This window comes from Temnothorax americanus, unplaced genomic scaffold (assembly GCF_048541705.1).
Source record: "Temnothorax americanus isolate GAGA-0224 unplaced genomic scaffold, ASM4854170v1 Scaffold33, whole genome shotgun sequence".
Taxonomy (NCBI): domain Eukaryota; kingdom Metazoa; phylum Arthropoda; class Insecta; order Hymenoptera; family Formicidae; genus Temnothorax; species Temnothorax americanus.
The window spans coordinates 427,501-440,320 of NW_027509475.1; the positions used below are offsets into that span (position 1 = coordinate 427,501).

At 45.1% G+C, this 12,820-nt stretch overlaps 1 protein-coding gene and 1 long non-coding RNA gene across 11 annotated transcripts in view; one reads left to right on the forward strand and one right to left on the reverse strand.

Moving 5' to 3' along the window:
- Positions 1-12,820, reverse strand: part of Scgdelta (sarcoglycan delta) — a 305,491-nt gene that overhangs the window by 66,919 nt on the left and 225,752 nt on the right. The gene's annotated exons all lie outside the window — the stretch shown is intronic.
- Positions 1-12,820, forward strand: part of LOC143901273 (uncharacterized) — a 210,700-nt gene that overhangs the window by 62,280 nt on the left and 135,600 nt on the right. For 3 of the 6 annotated variants that reach the window (XR_013258031.1, XR_013258034.1, XR_013258035.1), the window contains one exon: positions 9,459-9,570. The exons of the other annotated variants lie outside the window; for them this stretch is intronic. This is a non-coding gene — a long non-coding RNA (uncharacterized LOC143901273). The remainder of the gene's footprint in view (positions 1-9,458; positions 9,571-12,820) is intronic. 6 annotated transcript variants of the gene reach the window in all.

Here is a 12,820-nt window from a genome sequence, read left to right on the forward strand (position 1 = left end):
GTCATTCGTCGTGTCGACGTCGCAGGAACCTTTGGGTACCCGGGTGTCGTCTCATTGTATTTGTTACATAGCCGTAAATGCGCGACGCCTAAATTCTGTCAGAATGACGACACTCGAGCGTCAAATTTGTCGTCGTCGTTCGTAAAATAATATTCTTGGAAACAAAACTCCCTTCCTGTGAACACGTGCGCCGACCGTTCATAAATCGGTCGTGTGAAACATCGCCTAGTTATGACGAGGACGACGGCGGCGGCGGCGGCGATACTGGAGCATAGGTAGCGCGAATTAGTTCGCGAGCAACATATTGCGAGAGCGTGTAATAACTCGGACAACAAATGGAATCCAAGGGATTTCACGAAAACGCATTGCGCGGCGAGGTAATTAGAATTTATGTCGATTAAAACGCAGAGGGTTGGAGAAAAAGGACACATCGGCACGAAAGACGGAGAAAGAGCGGAGGGGCAACTTACCGCCGCGAGGTGATAGCAATATATTTTCATCGAGCAATTCGCGTCATAAATTCCTTCATTACGCTCAGATAGTTCACGGATGCCCCCTCGGGCTATCGTCCCGCTCGCCGGAAAGCAAACATTAAAGCGCAGGAGCGGCTGTGCGTTATCGATGATGCAACTACGTTTCAGATGGAGCGGCGCCGCGCCGTCCATATCATCGATCGTTATCGACGCGAAACCTTTTATCAAGGCGAGAAAGATCGAACAACAAGTCTCTTTCTCGCCTCGTGCGATCGCGTTCGGAAAATCGCGCGCTTTTCTCGCGCCGATCGAGTTTCTCCTTTTTTTTTGCGTTTCCTTGGTTTTCCTTTCGTCGGACAGTTAGTCACGGAACTCGATGTGAACGGGAAATGTTATTCCCTGCGTAAATTGTAAACGCGGTTATACCGCGACAATCGAATTATCAGTTATGGAAATTTGTACGTTTGGAAACAATGGTCATTATAAATACCAGGCCGTTGCGGCGCGCGATGGAACCGCGTATCGTAGATGATCATGGTACGAACAATAATGATTATTTCATTTCAATCAACTTGCGGAAATTGAACAGTTCTGGAACCAGAACGAAAGGACGCTCCCTATAGCTGGCCCGTCCGCTCGTTACGCCGCCACTCGATGAACGTCGATTTAAAACTACGTCTAATTATACACGTCATGTGTATATATATGCATATATATTGCGGTATCCGCTATATATCTATTAGGTGAGTTAACGAAGTTGGAAACTAGTTTGATCGATCGGTTAAAGTAAATGATTGTCGAGCGCGTTTGACTGCACGATCCTATATATGGATGATTTGACCGCGCCGATTATATCGCAACAATCGTGAGCTTTGACATCTGTTGCGGGGCGATATCATAACGTTACGAGATATTAATCGGCGGAACAATCGGACGTAGACGCGCCGCGATTAACACTAAACCTTTCGTTTATACATTCAGGAATTTACTCCGCGAAAGATCGAAGCATTAATTAGCTTCTCTCTGAATGAATTAGAGGGTTTAAGTTCTTCATTTTTAATAAATGAGTTATTGCTCGTGAATAATTTAGCGTATCGTTCTCTCCGAAACGGTCAATCGCTCCTCCGACCACAATCGTCACGGTGCGATTAATCGCGCTGCTCTTATCGGCTTATCATTCGTTCGCGACTTACCTACCGCGCGAACATTTATCTCGTAATGCAGCCCCGAGTAGCGACCGTCTGCTCCTCGTAAGTCTCATCCCGTCCACAATCTAAGATCAGCACTCAGTCACCGTACTCTCACCGTCGCTATTCTCCGTCGCCGTGTCGCGCAATCCGCACCGAATTGAATTCTTCGTTCCATCCATCCGGGGACAGTCAATTTGTCCTTATTTTCTACCGCTTTTCCGACTTTCACTCCGCTCGAGTTAAGTGTTTTTTTTTTCCTTTCTCTTTCCCCTTTTCGCCCTTCTCTCTACCTTGCGCGCGCTCCGGAAGCCACCCCTTGGCGAAAGACGCGACGCGACTTTCACTCGATTGTGCCTTGGCCAAGTTGTGCTTGGCCCGAGCGAGTAGCTCTTGGCAAGGGAATCACTATCATCCGTTCCCCCCTCCGGGAGGGAAGTCTGAAACGAGAATGAAGAACAAGAAGAAGACGAGAACGAGGTCTCTCCTTCTCGTTCCTCTCCCTCTTCCTCTATCTCGCCATCTATCCGTCTCCTTTCCCTCCTCCTGGCTTCTGCCGGGGACCGAGCACCGAGCAGGCGGAAGGAGGACGAAGAATGGGAATGCGAGGAGGAAAACATCATCCACCGGGGTCTAGTGCCTCCGTACCGAAATACACTGGTCCGTAGGTACGTATCTATAGTTTACTTGGGCGACGCGACGGAGAGAGAGCGAAAGAGTGGGACGCGGGGGTCGGTGCGGGGCGAAAGGGGTTGGGGACGACTCCGGGTTAAAGTGGCGTCGCGTGTACAATCGCACCGGCGGCGGAATATACGGCACTGCGACAGAGCGGACGGAGCGTTCCGCTCCACGCTGTAAACCGTCCTTCCGCTCCGTTCTGTCTCATCTATCCGTCCCGCAGCCGCGTCGCTATTTTTCCTCCGACTTCTGAGGGATTACGCACTCCTGCTCTCTCACGGTCCATCTCCTTTGTCCCCGCCGAGTACCGCGGATTCATCCGCGATTATGCAGTGCGTCAAGCGTCAAAGAGCATCAAGTCGCTTCCCGTTTCTGCTTTAACGTTTAAAGGAGACTCTTTTCTATTGTGTACGTAATGGAAAATGCGCAGTTTCTATTTTCACCATCCATTATCCACTATTATAAAACGTCCGAATTTGCATGGTGAAGAAAATATCTATTATTCGGAAAAAGCTGAAATTCCCAAAAACACCAAGAATTCTAGAAAAACCCGAGAATTTTTGTCAAAGATTTCCTTAAAGATTTTTGTCGAAATTGTCTCTTAGAACATTTTATTCTAATTTTGCAAATATCAAAGTGTTATATATAAGTTTTGTTTGAGATTTCTAGATAAAGCTTGTTAAAATTTCTAAATAATTTTCATTCAATTTGTTTTAAATAAATTTTTTTAATGTTTAAGTGACACTTACATTAGTGCAATATAATTCTCATAAAACATTTTATAAGAGATCTCAAGTAACTTTTTAAATTTGATATTTAAAACGAGTAGGTCTTAATTTTCTTTCTTTAATTCTATATACGAATATATGAAGAAGACAGAATTTAGAATTATATATATGTACAAATTTATTAAAAATTTTTAATTCAATTTTAAAATCCTAATTTTGCCTGAAAATTTAAACAAAAATAATTAAAAAGATCTTGCTCGTGTTTTTTCCCCATTGTTAAACAAAAATGCTAAGAAAGTTCTCAAAGAATTTTTGTCCAAATTTTAAGCAGATACCTTTATTAGAAAAAATCGTGTCTTAAAAAATAAATGGTATTAACATTTTTATTATCTTATACTTATTATATTTTCAAGTAATCGCGAAATGTACATATGTAGAGCTGATTATCAACTGTGCAAACACAATGTACATAAGAAGGGAAGAAAATTCCGCGGCGGAGAACCAACACACAGCATGTAGCTTCATCGTCTTTAACGCGTGCCTGAGGAGAAATTCCTATGAGAGAACAAGACGGGCGACCATCGCGAATAAATATTTGTACAACGTTGTACGTGCTAGGTGTAGATTTTCGGAGGTAGAGGACCGAACGGGGCGAATCCCTGTAGTCGTCCCTGCAGCCGCGAATTGTCAGCAGCGGACTGCGCACTCCATACAGAGCTGATATGCGGTTGTAAGCGCGGACTTAGGATCGATGGTGGCATCAGCCTAATCACCCGGAAGTGTTGCCGATGTCCGTCGTTAATCCGATCGCAGATGTTTCATTCCAGCCGATTCTCTCACCGACCATTTCTCTCTCTGTCTCCCTCTCTCTCTTTCTCCCCCTTGCGTCTTCCATCCCTTTTTCTATTTCTCTCTACCTCTTTCTGTCTCTGTCTGTTTCTCCTCCCGCATCTCGACTGACGCAGGCTCGACGAACGGCCGCGGCCGCTCGTGTGCCCGTTCGCGGTGTTTGTTTGCGGCCGCGTTAGCGGATTCTAATCGCGGTTACTCCGTTCGCGCCCTAAATCTGCCACCGCCGCCAAACCGAGTACTTAAGTCGAGTGAAACGTACCCGTTGTACATGCAGTGCATTTAGGTTAAAGCACCTATTTTCAATTAGGCGCCCCCGGGCCGCTTAGGCCGATATATCTCGTCCGCTTCGGCGGTTCCGAGTCGTGAAACTGGCACGGTAAACGGAAATCTCCCGTTGATTAATAGCGCGTGCGACTTTTCGACGATTTATCTTGTCGTCTCTTAAAATCGGCGCGTTTTAATAAAACGGAGACCTTGCAGGAATTCGAACAAATGTTAATAACTTGATTAATACCTTCACATTTTTAGATGCGTTCGGTATCGGTAGTATTAATCGATAGAGGAACGACTCTTACGTTAAACTTTTGCCGACTGTAAACGTAGATTGAAATTGCAAAACACATTTTGCACCTTTTGTAAGCCCTCAAAATATTTATTTTTACGCTTTTATTCTTATCTCTGTAAAATGTAATTTTATTATATTTACTTGCAATACCATCAACTATTTCTTTTCCATTCCGTTTTACTATATACAAGTTTATTGCTTCCCTTAGGGTTACATATACAAAAACTTCCGTTTTACCAGTGTAATGTATTTTTTATCCCACAATTGGAAACTGTTGTGTGTGTGATCAGTATTTTTTTTCTATTTCAAAATTCAATTTTTTCATCTCTCTCTCCATTTTACTCCATTTTCAATCTATGTACTTGTTTACCACGCGAGTTACCGTGCCAGTGCTGACATACACGAAAACCGAGACCGGCATCCGTAAAGTCTCAAATGCCGCTCGCGAGAAAAGAGGAAAATAATGAGGCGGGGGTGAAAAAAGGGGAAAAACTGGTAGTAAGCGGAGTCTATACGCGGAAGTGGCAGAAGAAGGATGTGGAAAAGGAGGAGACGGTGGAAAAAGGCTCAAAGCACGAGCAAACATGCAGCCAGAAAATATTTTTGAAGCGAAGAACGCGCGCGGGCGCGCGCAAGAGAGCCACTCTTTAATTAACTTGGTATACGGGGCTTTTTGTTTAATTAACACGCTCATAGTAAACCACCCTTATGCCGCGCGCGAAGCGCGCCGCTCGTTTCTATCCGACGCGCCGCTTTACATCCTATTTCCCCCCCCCCCCATCTCCTCATGGCCATCCTCCTTTCGTTCGTGATATACCCGATAGGTATTAGTTTGCTTAAAACACGCGCTCAAGGGTGTCGGGTTTAAAAGGGGCGACGTTTCTGGGGCCTGGGGCCTGGGGTAGGTGTGTCTCACCGACGGCTCTTTATCTCTCGTTACGCGTCACATCTTTTTTCATTTTTTTTTTCATTGCCAGCCGGATGGAAACACCGGGCTTCCGGTGTCGTATTTTGACAACCGGCGAGCTCTCGCCGCGGCACGGCGCACACATATTTCGAATACGACGAACCGTCGCGTCGACGAATCATTTCAATCTCTGCCGCTCCGAGGGAGCCGAGTCGCACGGCCATTTGCACTCCCGAATTCTGTGAGATAAGTAATCTTGTTAATAGAAAACTCCGGAGCTTATTGGCACTGCGCCCGTCACTGATTGATTGCTTCGCGAAGCCCTTAGCATCGCCGTTTATTCGATTAGAATAAAGGGCGGAGTCGGCCCTTTGTTTCCGTTTTATTATGTTCCAGCGACTCTATTATTTTACAACCGGATTACATCCTTTCCAGACGTGTCCGTCTTTCTTTTCTCTTTTTTTCTCTTTCTTTCGCGCGATCTTCCCGTAAAAATAAGCTGCGTCGAAAGTACAAACCTCGTCGGAGAATGAAAGAATAATATTATGACTAAAACATAATGGATATCTCATATTCTTAGCTTCCGCTCCAACCATACGGTGACAGTTGGCCACGGCAATTCTCTTAGTAGTTCCGCTGGAATTAAGTGTGTCGTAAAATATTAGGACAAAGAAAAAAATCGAGTTTTACTGCGTTCTTATTCAAAGAATGTACTCTTTAATAGGCACATTAACTTGTTTTTTATTACCGAGATCGTCATCCCTCGTGGCAGGATTATTCTGCAGCTTTTGATCGGTATCATAGTTCGGAGATATCCGGAAAAACGAGATCGAGGCGAACCGCGTGTACGAACACGGACCCAGCTCGGCTGTCGCAGCGTTGAGATACGCGCGCGACAACCACTTCCGTGCACGCTTTCGCGTTACAGTCTGGCAACGAAACGCGGTTCTCTTTCTCTCTCTCTCTCTCTGTCTCTCTCTCGGGCTTAGTCTCTCCGGTCTGTACGTTAGCCGGTGAACGTTAGCTGCAGGTGGCGCGTGTATTTATAGCCGCGTCGTGACTCCTCTTCCTCTTCGCCAACAACACGCCGCCGGTCCTCCGCCGGTCCTCCGCCGAGTTTTCGTGCAACTCCTCACTGTGCCTCTTTCTCTCCCTCTCCCTCTCGCTCTCTCTCTCTCCTCTTCGTCTTCTTCCCGCTATCTGTCGGCTGTTGCTCGGGAAAGTCTAGCTGGAAGGCGCTAAGCCGGCTGGGTATGAACAGCGACTTCCGTCGGAAGATCCGGACAAGCGGGAGCGCCGCTTGAAAAATGAGTTTTAGCTGACGGAATTGTGCGGGAGTTTCGAAGCGGGATTATCTCGCGTCTCGTTCCGCCGCCGAATCCGCCGCGCCGGCCGGTCGCAGCGCGAAACGGAAATAAACGATCGAACGTCGCGTACGTGCGCCACGGAGGACTCGACGCTGATCGGAATCCGTCGGATCGCCGTTACGTGCCGCTTAGTACCGCCCCGATGACGGCATGAATTTTTATGCGCGCCCGGAAAAATCGTTTTCCGAGTGTTCCTGCAATCGGAATATCGATTTCGGCACTCAGGCAGGTTTTTCCCAAACGCTCGCGTGTCGGCAAGTGCATTTTCATGACGCTCTCCCAGACCAGAGAATCTCGAAATCTGACTGTTCCGTTTCCCCCTTCGTGTGAATTGCCTGTACGAAGTGTCTGAATTCGCGATTGGACTTTTCATCAATGTCTCTTAGGGTGGAGAGTCGTGTGACAAGATTTGTGACACTCCATTGGAGTGAAGCTCCATGGAACTTATTGATTCGCGTTTGTTCTTCCGTTAATACTGGGTTTTTTGCACGGGGAAACGAGATCAAAATCTTGTACGCTCGCAGAAATAATTGCGATAATCGCGGAACGTGCCGCGGCGCGCAACCGGTAACTCCTACCGATTCACGTATTTACCCTCCCTCGCCCGTTAGGGGTGACTACGGGTTGGCCCGGTCGGTCGCAACGGGACGGGTCAACACTTTTACACCCGGCTAAGCTCGCCGCCATCAGATAATGCTTCACGAGCAACGACGCGGCCGCGGCAGTCGCTTTCAGCCGGCGCCGAAGCGACCCGTACGCCATCGCGCCTCAACGGTTAAAGTCTTGTCCAAATTCGACGAAGCTCGTTTGCTCCGCGGCTGCCGTTATCTCATAGCTGCGATCTCCTCTCAATCTCCACAAGACCGCCTCCGACCCGCCGCCGCGACTGCTTTCTCCCCTTTTCGGCTCGCTATCTCTCCCGGGGAAAGGTAAGAGAAACGGTCCCGCGGTCTTTCTAGATTATTTTGATAACGACAGAGTCGCGGGGATTTGAAGATGCCGTGGATTCTTCTCGCCTTCTTCGACAAGCAAGAGATGCGCCGAATGGGCAATTTTAAGGTGACCAAGCTAGTAATGAACGATTATGAACGAACATATAGGATAAACTTGAATAAACTTAAAAAATGAACTTTTTTGATATACTGAAAGAGATAGAACGTCCGGTGCCGTCCAAATTTTTATCGAAGCAAATTCACTTATTATTGTGCTTATATATAGTTTACGCAAAATTTATAAAAACTTTTTATATGCATTTTTTATCGAGACGTTTGGTGTCTTATTCTTATCAGAGTACGAATTATGAGAAACGCTAATCGTTTAGGAGAAATTTGGAAGTATTAATAAAAAATTAATAAGAAATATTTTATAGGTTGAGTAAACTAAATAAAGATGTATATTACAATCTCTTACACTTTTTGCCATGAATTTATTTGCCGATTATTATTAATTATTCTGCATTTTTATCGTAAAATTATGACGCGAATGATATATTAGAAAACATATTTCAGGTTCGCCGATGTTTGTGCAATTTTCTTCTTTACTTCGTGTACATATCGGAACTTTCAAACCTACATGCTCAGCGAAACTCACAAGCGAGGCAGGGAAAGATCTTAACAGCACAAAAAGATACCTGGGTTGTTAAACTAGAAGTGACAACGATTTTTCTCGGATATGTCTTGTATAAAGCGGGACGTGACCCCTTTTAGTTGGCGCGCGAGTCGGGCTATTAAGGGAGGATGATCGATGATTTGCGCCATCCATTATATCCGGTGACCGGGAATGTAACCCAGAGGCGTTATTTGCACGAGTAACGCTTTTGATTTTTTTTTTACGACGTATCACGAACGAGAGAGAGTTTCAAAAGTAGACGTTTTGTGAGAGTCGCTTAATTGTCGACAGAATTTGAGATCTTAAATTTTAACATATTGTTTTTCTACTCGGACTTCGCGTGTGCAATTGCGTGTAATGCCGATTATGATAATCCGGTATTGATTCTTGCTTAGCCGTTCGATAATGGAAAAAGTGGTAAAAACATATGCCAAACGCGTATTACCGTTGTAAACAATATTCTTCAAATATATACATGATCATTATTGCATTCAGTTGTTAAACAGCAATAATCGATGAATTCATCACAGTCGCATATTTCCCTTGAGATTACTATGCATCAAATTCACACTCGATACATATAAAGTACATTTATACACTGTATCGAAAACCTATCTTGCAACTTTTGTATCAGTATAATACAAAATTATTTTTTATATTCAAGCTGTTTTTGCCATTGAATCGGGAGTAACTTGAAAAAGATGACAGGTATAAAATTCTACTATTGAAAAAGAATATAAACAATTTTATTTTAAAAAATTTAATTCAGCTATATCATCCATTACGGCCCAATTAGAACGGTACAAAACTACCCACGAGGTGTCCCCGTAAAGGGTTAATAGCCCGTTACAAACGATATTAACGTGCTTTTCGAAAAACGTCCGAGCGAAATGAGCGTAACCGCTGGTAGACTCCGCCGGGAATGCTTTTGCTGTAACAGCAGTTCTAGAATCCGTGGAACGTTGTTTATCCCTCGTAACATAACGTCCCTCGACTTCTAATAACACAAAGTTAATTCCAACAAGACGATGCATCGATTGGGGCTGTTATTACAGGATAATGATGGACATTATGCTCTGGGTGATGTTCGCAGGGTATCCTCATACTGGATTCATGAGCGATATGGGATAGGGCGCGAAACACACCCTGCACCGGTCCGAGAGGCAACGGAGGATCAACGAGGAGTAAGAGGCATCCTATTGAAGGTACGAACTACGCATAATCAAACCACGTCACAATGGTATATCGCTTATAACGATATATCGCAGTGCGTACTCTCTATTGGCGCCTCGTGTCGTTGAATGGCAGATGCCAATGCGTCGTGCGCCAGATATGGGATACTTGTACAAGGAACCGCGGTTGATTATTGCAAAGAGCAACCGACTTCGTCGTTGCCTGCGACAAATCCACTTCTCATCGATTTTGTTTTGGCGTTATTGCGAACGCCGGAGCATAGCTCAATAGCATACGATTATCGTCGTTCTCAAGCGTCGAATTTTCATGCCGATAGAAAAAATACGCTCCACGTTAAATTACATTATTAATCTCTTGATAACTAAATTATACCTTAAGATTTGATAAAAGCTAGTTGAAAGACATTCTATTATCCGTCCACCATATTCAGGGCCAGGGGCTTCTTTAATCTTCTATATAAAGCAATGAATTCTTGCGTGAAAATAGACTTGTCGAGAACGGCTCCTATCTTTTTTTAAACACAATTTTTCGGATAAAGAAATCTGTATTCTATTTATATTCTAAAGATAGTAAAGAGAAGATACGACAAACTGTACATGTAGAGCAGGATTCGTGGCCGATCACGGCGAAATTCAAGGAGAGACAAATCGCCCCGGCGAAACTAAATTGCGTAAATAGTCTTGAGCGACTCGTCTTACCCTCTCAGGGCGCTTAACTCCTTTCCTCCGACATGTCAGAGAATCAAGGTACGTAGACGGAGGAAAGAAGAGAGAACGAGGGAAAAACGTGATATACGAAGAGCACGCGAGAAGAAAGGAAAAGAAGGAGGGACGGAGTGGGAGAGGTCGGCAGAACGGAAAGGACGGAGACGGAAAGTAGGGTCGACTGTAAAAGCAACAGGTGCCGACGTCTAGCTAGCTAGCAAGCAAGCAGCTCTTGCAAACCCCATACCACATCCTCGCTCTCGTTTCCATTCTCTCTTTCTCTCTCTCTCTCTCTCTCTCTCTCTCTCTCGCTCTCTTCCTCCCACCTTGCTCTTCGTTCCTTCCCTCTCGCTCTTCACCGCCGCGACTACCCTCGAGCAGATCCCAGCGAGATAGCAAAAATGTTTAATGGGGTGAACTCGCCGGAAAATACCAGGCGACCCGCGTCTTCTCGTAGCACCACCCTGAAAATGTCGTTTTCCTCGATCAGTTTCGCATTAACGTCCCGAGCCTGCTTATCGAGGGCCTTTTCGTGTTTAGTGAGGATCTTCCTTTATAAAAGGGCCGGTGTATCTCCCGAGTGCCGCGCAAATTTCTTTCACGAGATCGGTGCTCGCTGCACCGCGCGTAATTCTCGCACCGCGGTTGCGTCGCAAGCGGGCTACATCGCATCGTGAAAGTGTACACGGGTTGACATTTTCCTTCGAAGAGGTAGAAACGCGGAAGAAAGCGTGATATATAAAACGAATATAAATTTTTCATATCTCTTTTAAAATTATCTTCGTATTTCTCATATATTTTCCACGCGTAATGGTATTTTACTATATTAGCACTTGATAAGATGTTTTAAAAGAGCGCTTGATAGTTTTATTTTTGATATAATTTACATTGAATTAACGTAGAAAGAGAAAAGTTTTATGGAATTTTTTTTTTCAAACTTATGCAATTGTCATGTTAATTCTTGTAGTGTCAGAGATATATCTTGATATCTCTGATAGCTATATAAGCGATAGTTGGAGAACGAAATTTGCGTAGCAACGAGAGACGTCTTTTTTTCCCCGGGAGGATCCCGCAATAAATGCCAGGGGAACAAATGCAGCAATAAATGTTAAAGAGATCTCACTCGTCCCGAGAATGCGGCTTTAAAGCGAAGAAAGCTCCGACGGGCCGTGAAAGAATTCCGAGAGGGATCGAGATTACTTGGGTGAGTACGGAACTTCTCTGATGGGAATAAATGAAACGCATTAATAAGAACCGCGAGTATTTCGCGTGCGGGTCTCCCGCGCATAATAAAATTTATGGGGATGTTTAAAAAATCGTTCGGTATACTCCAATCTCTCGCCTCGTGCCCCGCGTGTTTGTCTTTTGATTCTTATTAATGTCGAAATTTCATCGCGGATGAAATCTCGACGCGCGAAGAGAAAAAGCCTCTGACGCTCGCTGGCGATAATAATCAGCGACGGATGTTTCAGCGGGCGCGCTGTATTATAATTGCATATTTTTCTAAACGCTAACGATACGCTATTTTATTATCATCATCTTGATAGAATTTCAATGGGAACCAATTAATTAATGAGAAAATTGATAATCACGGGATCAATTATATCGCGAAATTATTATACGCAACCGAGTATATAGAATGTACTAAGCTTAATGAAATGACGTAAATCCGTCGTTAAATTAATTTACCACCAATCATTCAATTTTGAATTTATATCCAGATTCCATCCAGCGTGCGCGCGCGGTGGCGCTCGAAAATGCAATGATTTATTGGAGATTTACTTTCGGTCGATTCGCGAACGGTTGGCCGTACTTTACCAATGCAATTTGTCGAAGGTATAGTTTATAGCCGAACACTCTCACATTACCCCCCCCCCCCCGAACGCTTTTGTGTTATGTTATATAAAATATATTATAATAAGCATTTATGTAATTCCGTCGTCGATTCGCTTTATCGCGACATATATTCACATTTGTTCGCACACGTTGGTTGTTAACCACGAGAGACATCGTGCGAATTGTTCCTCGGTGCGCGATTTTTATGCGCAGTTCAGGTATTTTTCGTCTGGGCGTTCGTGCCGAGCGCGCCAGGGAGCACGTTTTCTCGCGTGTGTACGTCGTGTACATCAGAACGGCGCCCAGAGTAGCGGTAGATGGAAGGTTCAACCACGCGCGAGCCTTCGCAAGCGCGGAAGGTGGTGGCCGGTGATTCGAATTTGGAGCAGCGGACTTTATTGTTGCCCCGCAACCGCACGAAACCGCTGTCTGGCCCGCCGTCGCGTATTAAACATTACCGAGGGGTCGGTTTTACGATCCCTTGAACATATCGTATTAATGTCGCTCTCGGTGCGATCGCGCGCGCTACGGCTTTACGTTGCCCGCTTCTAATTTAATGCGTCTGCCCGCCGCGAGATCTTGTGCCATTGTGCTGCATACGGAGCGGCACATTTGGCCGTCGCGTCCAATGAATACGATTACAAATGCATGCGACAACGATCTTAATGACGAACGTCTACCCGAATCGAGTAACCTCATTCTCTTTCATACCTCCCATTAC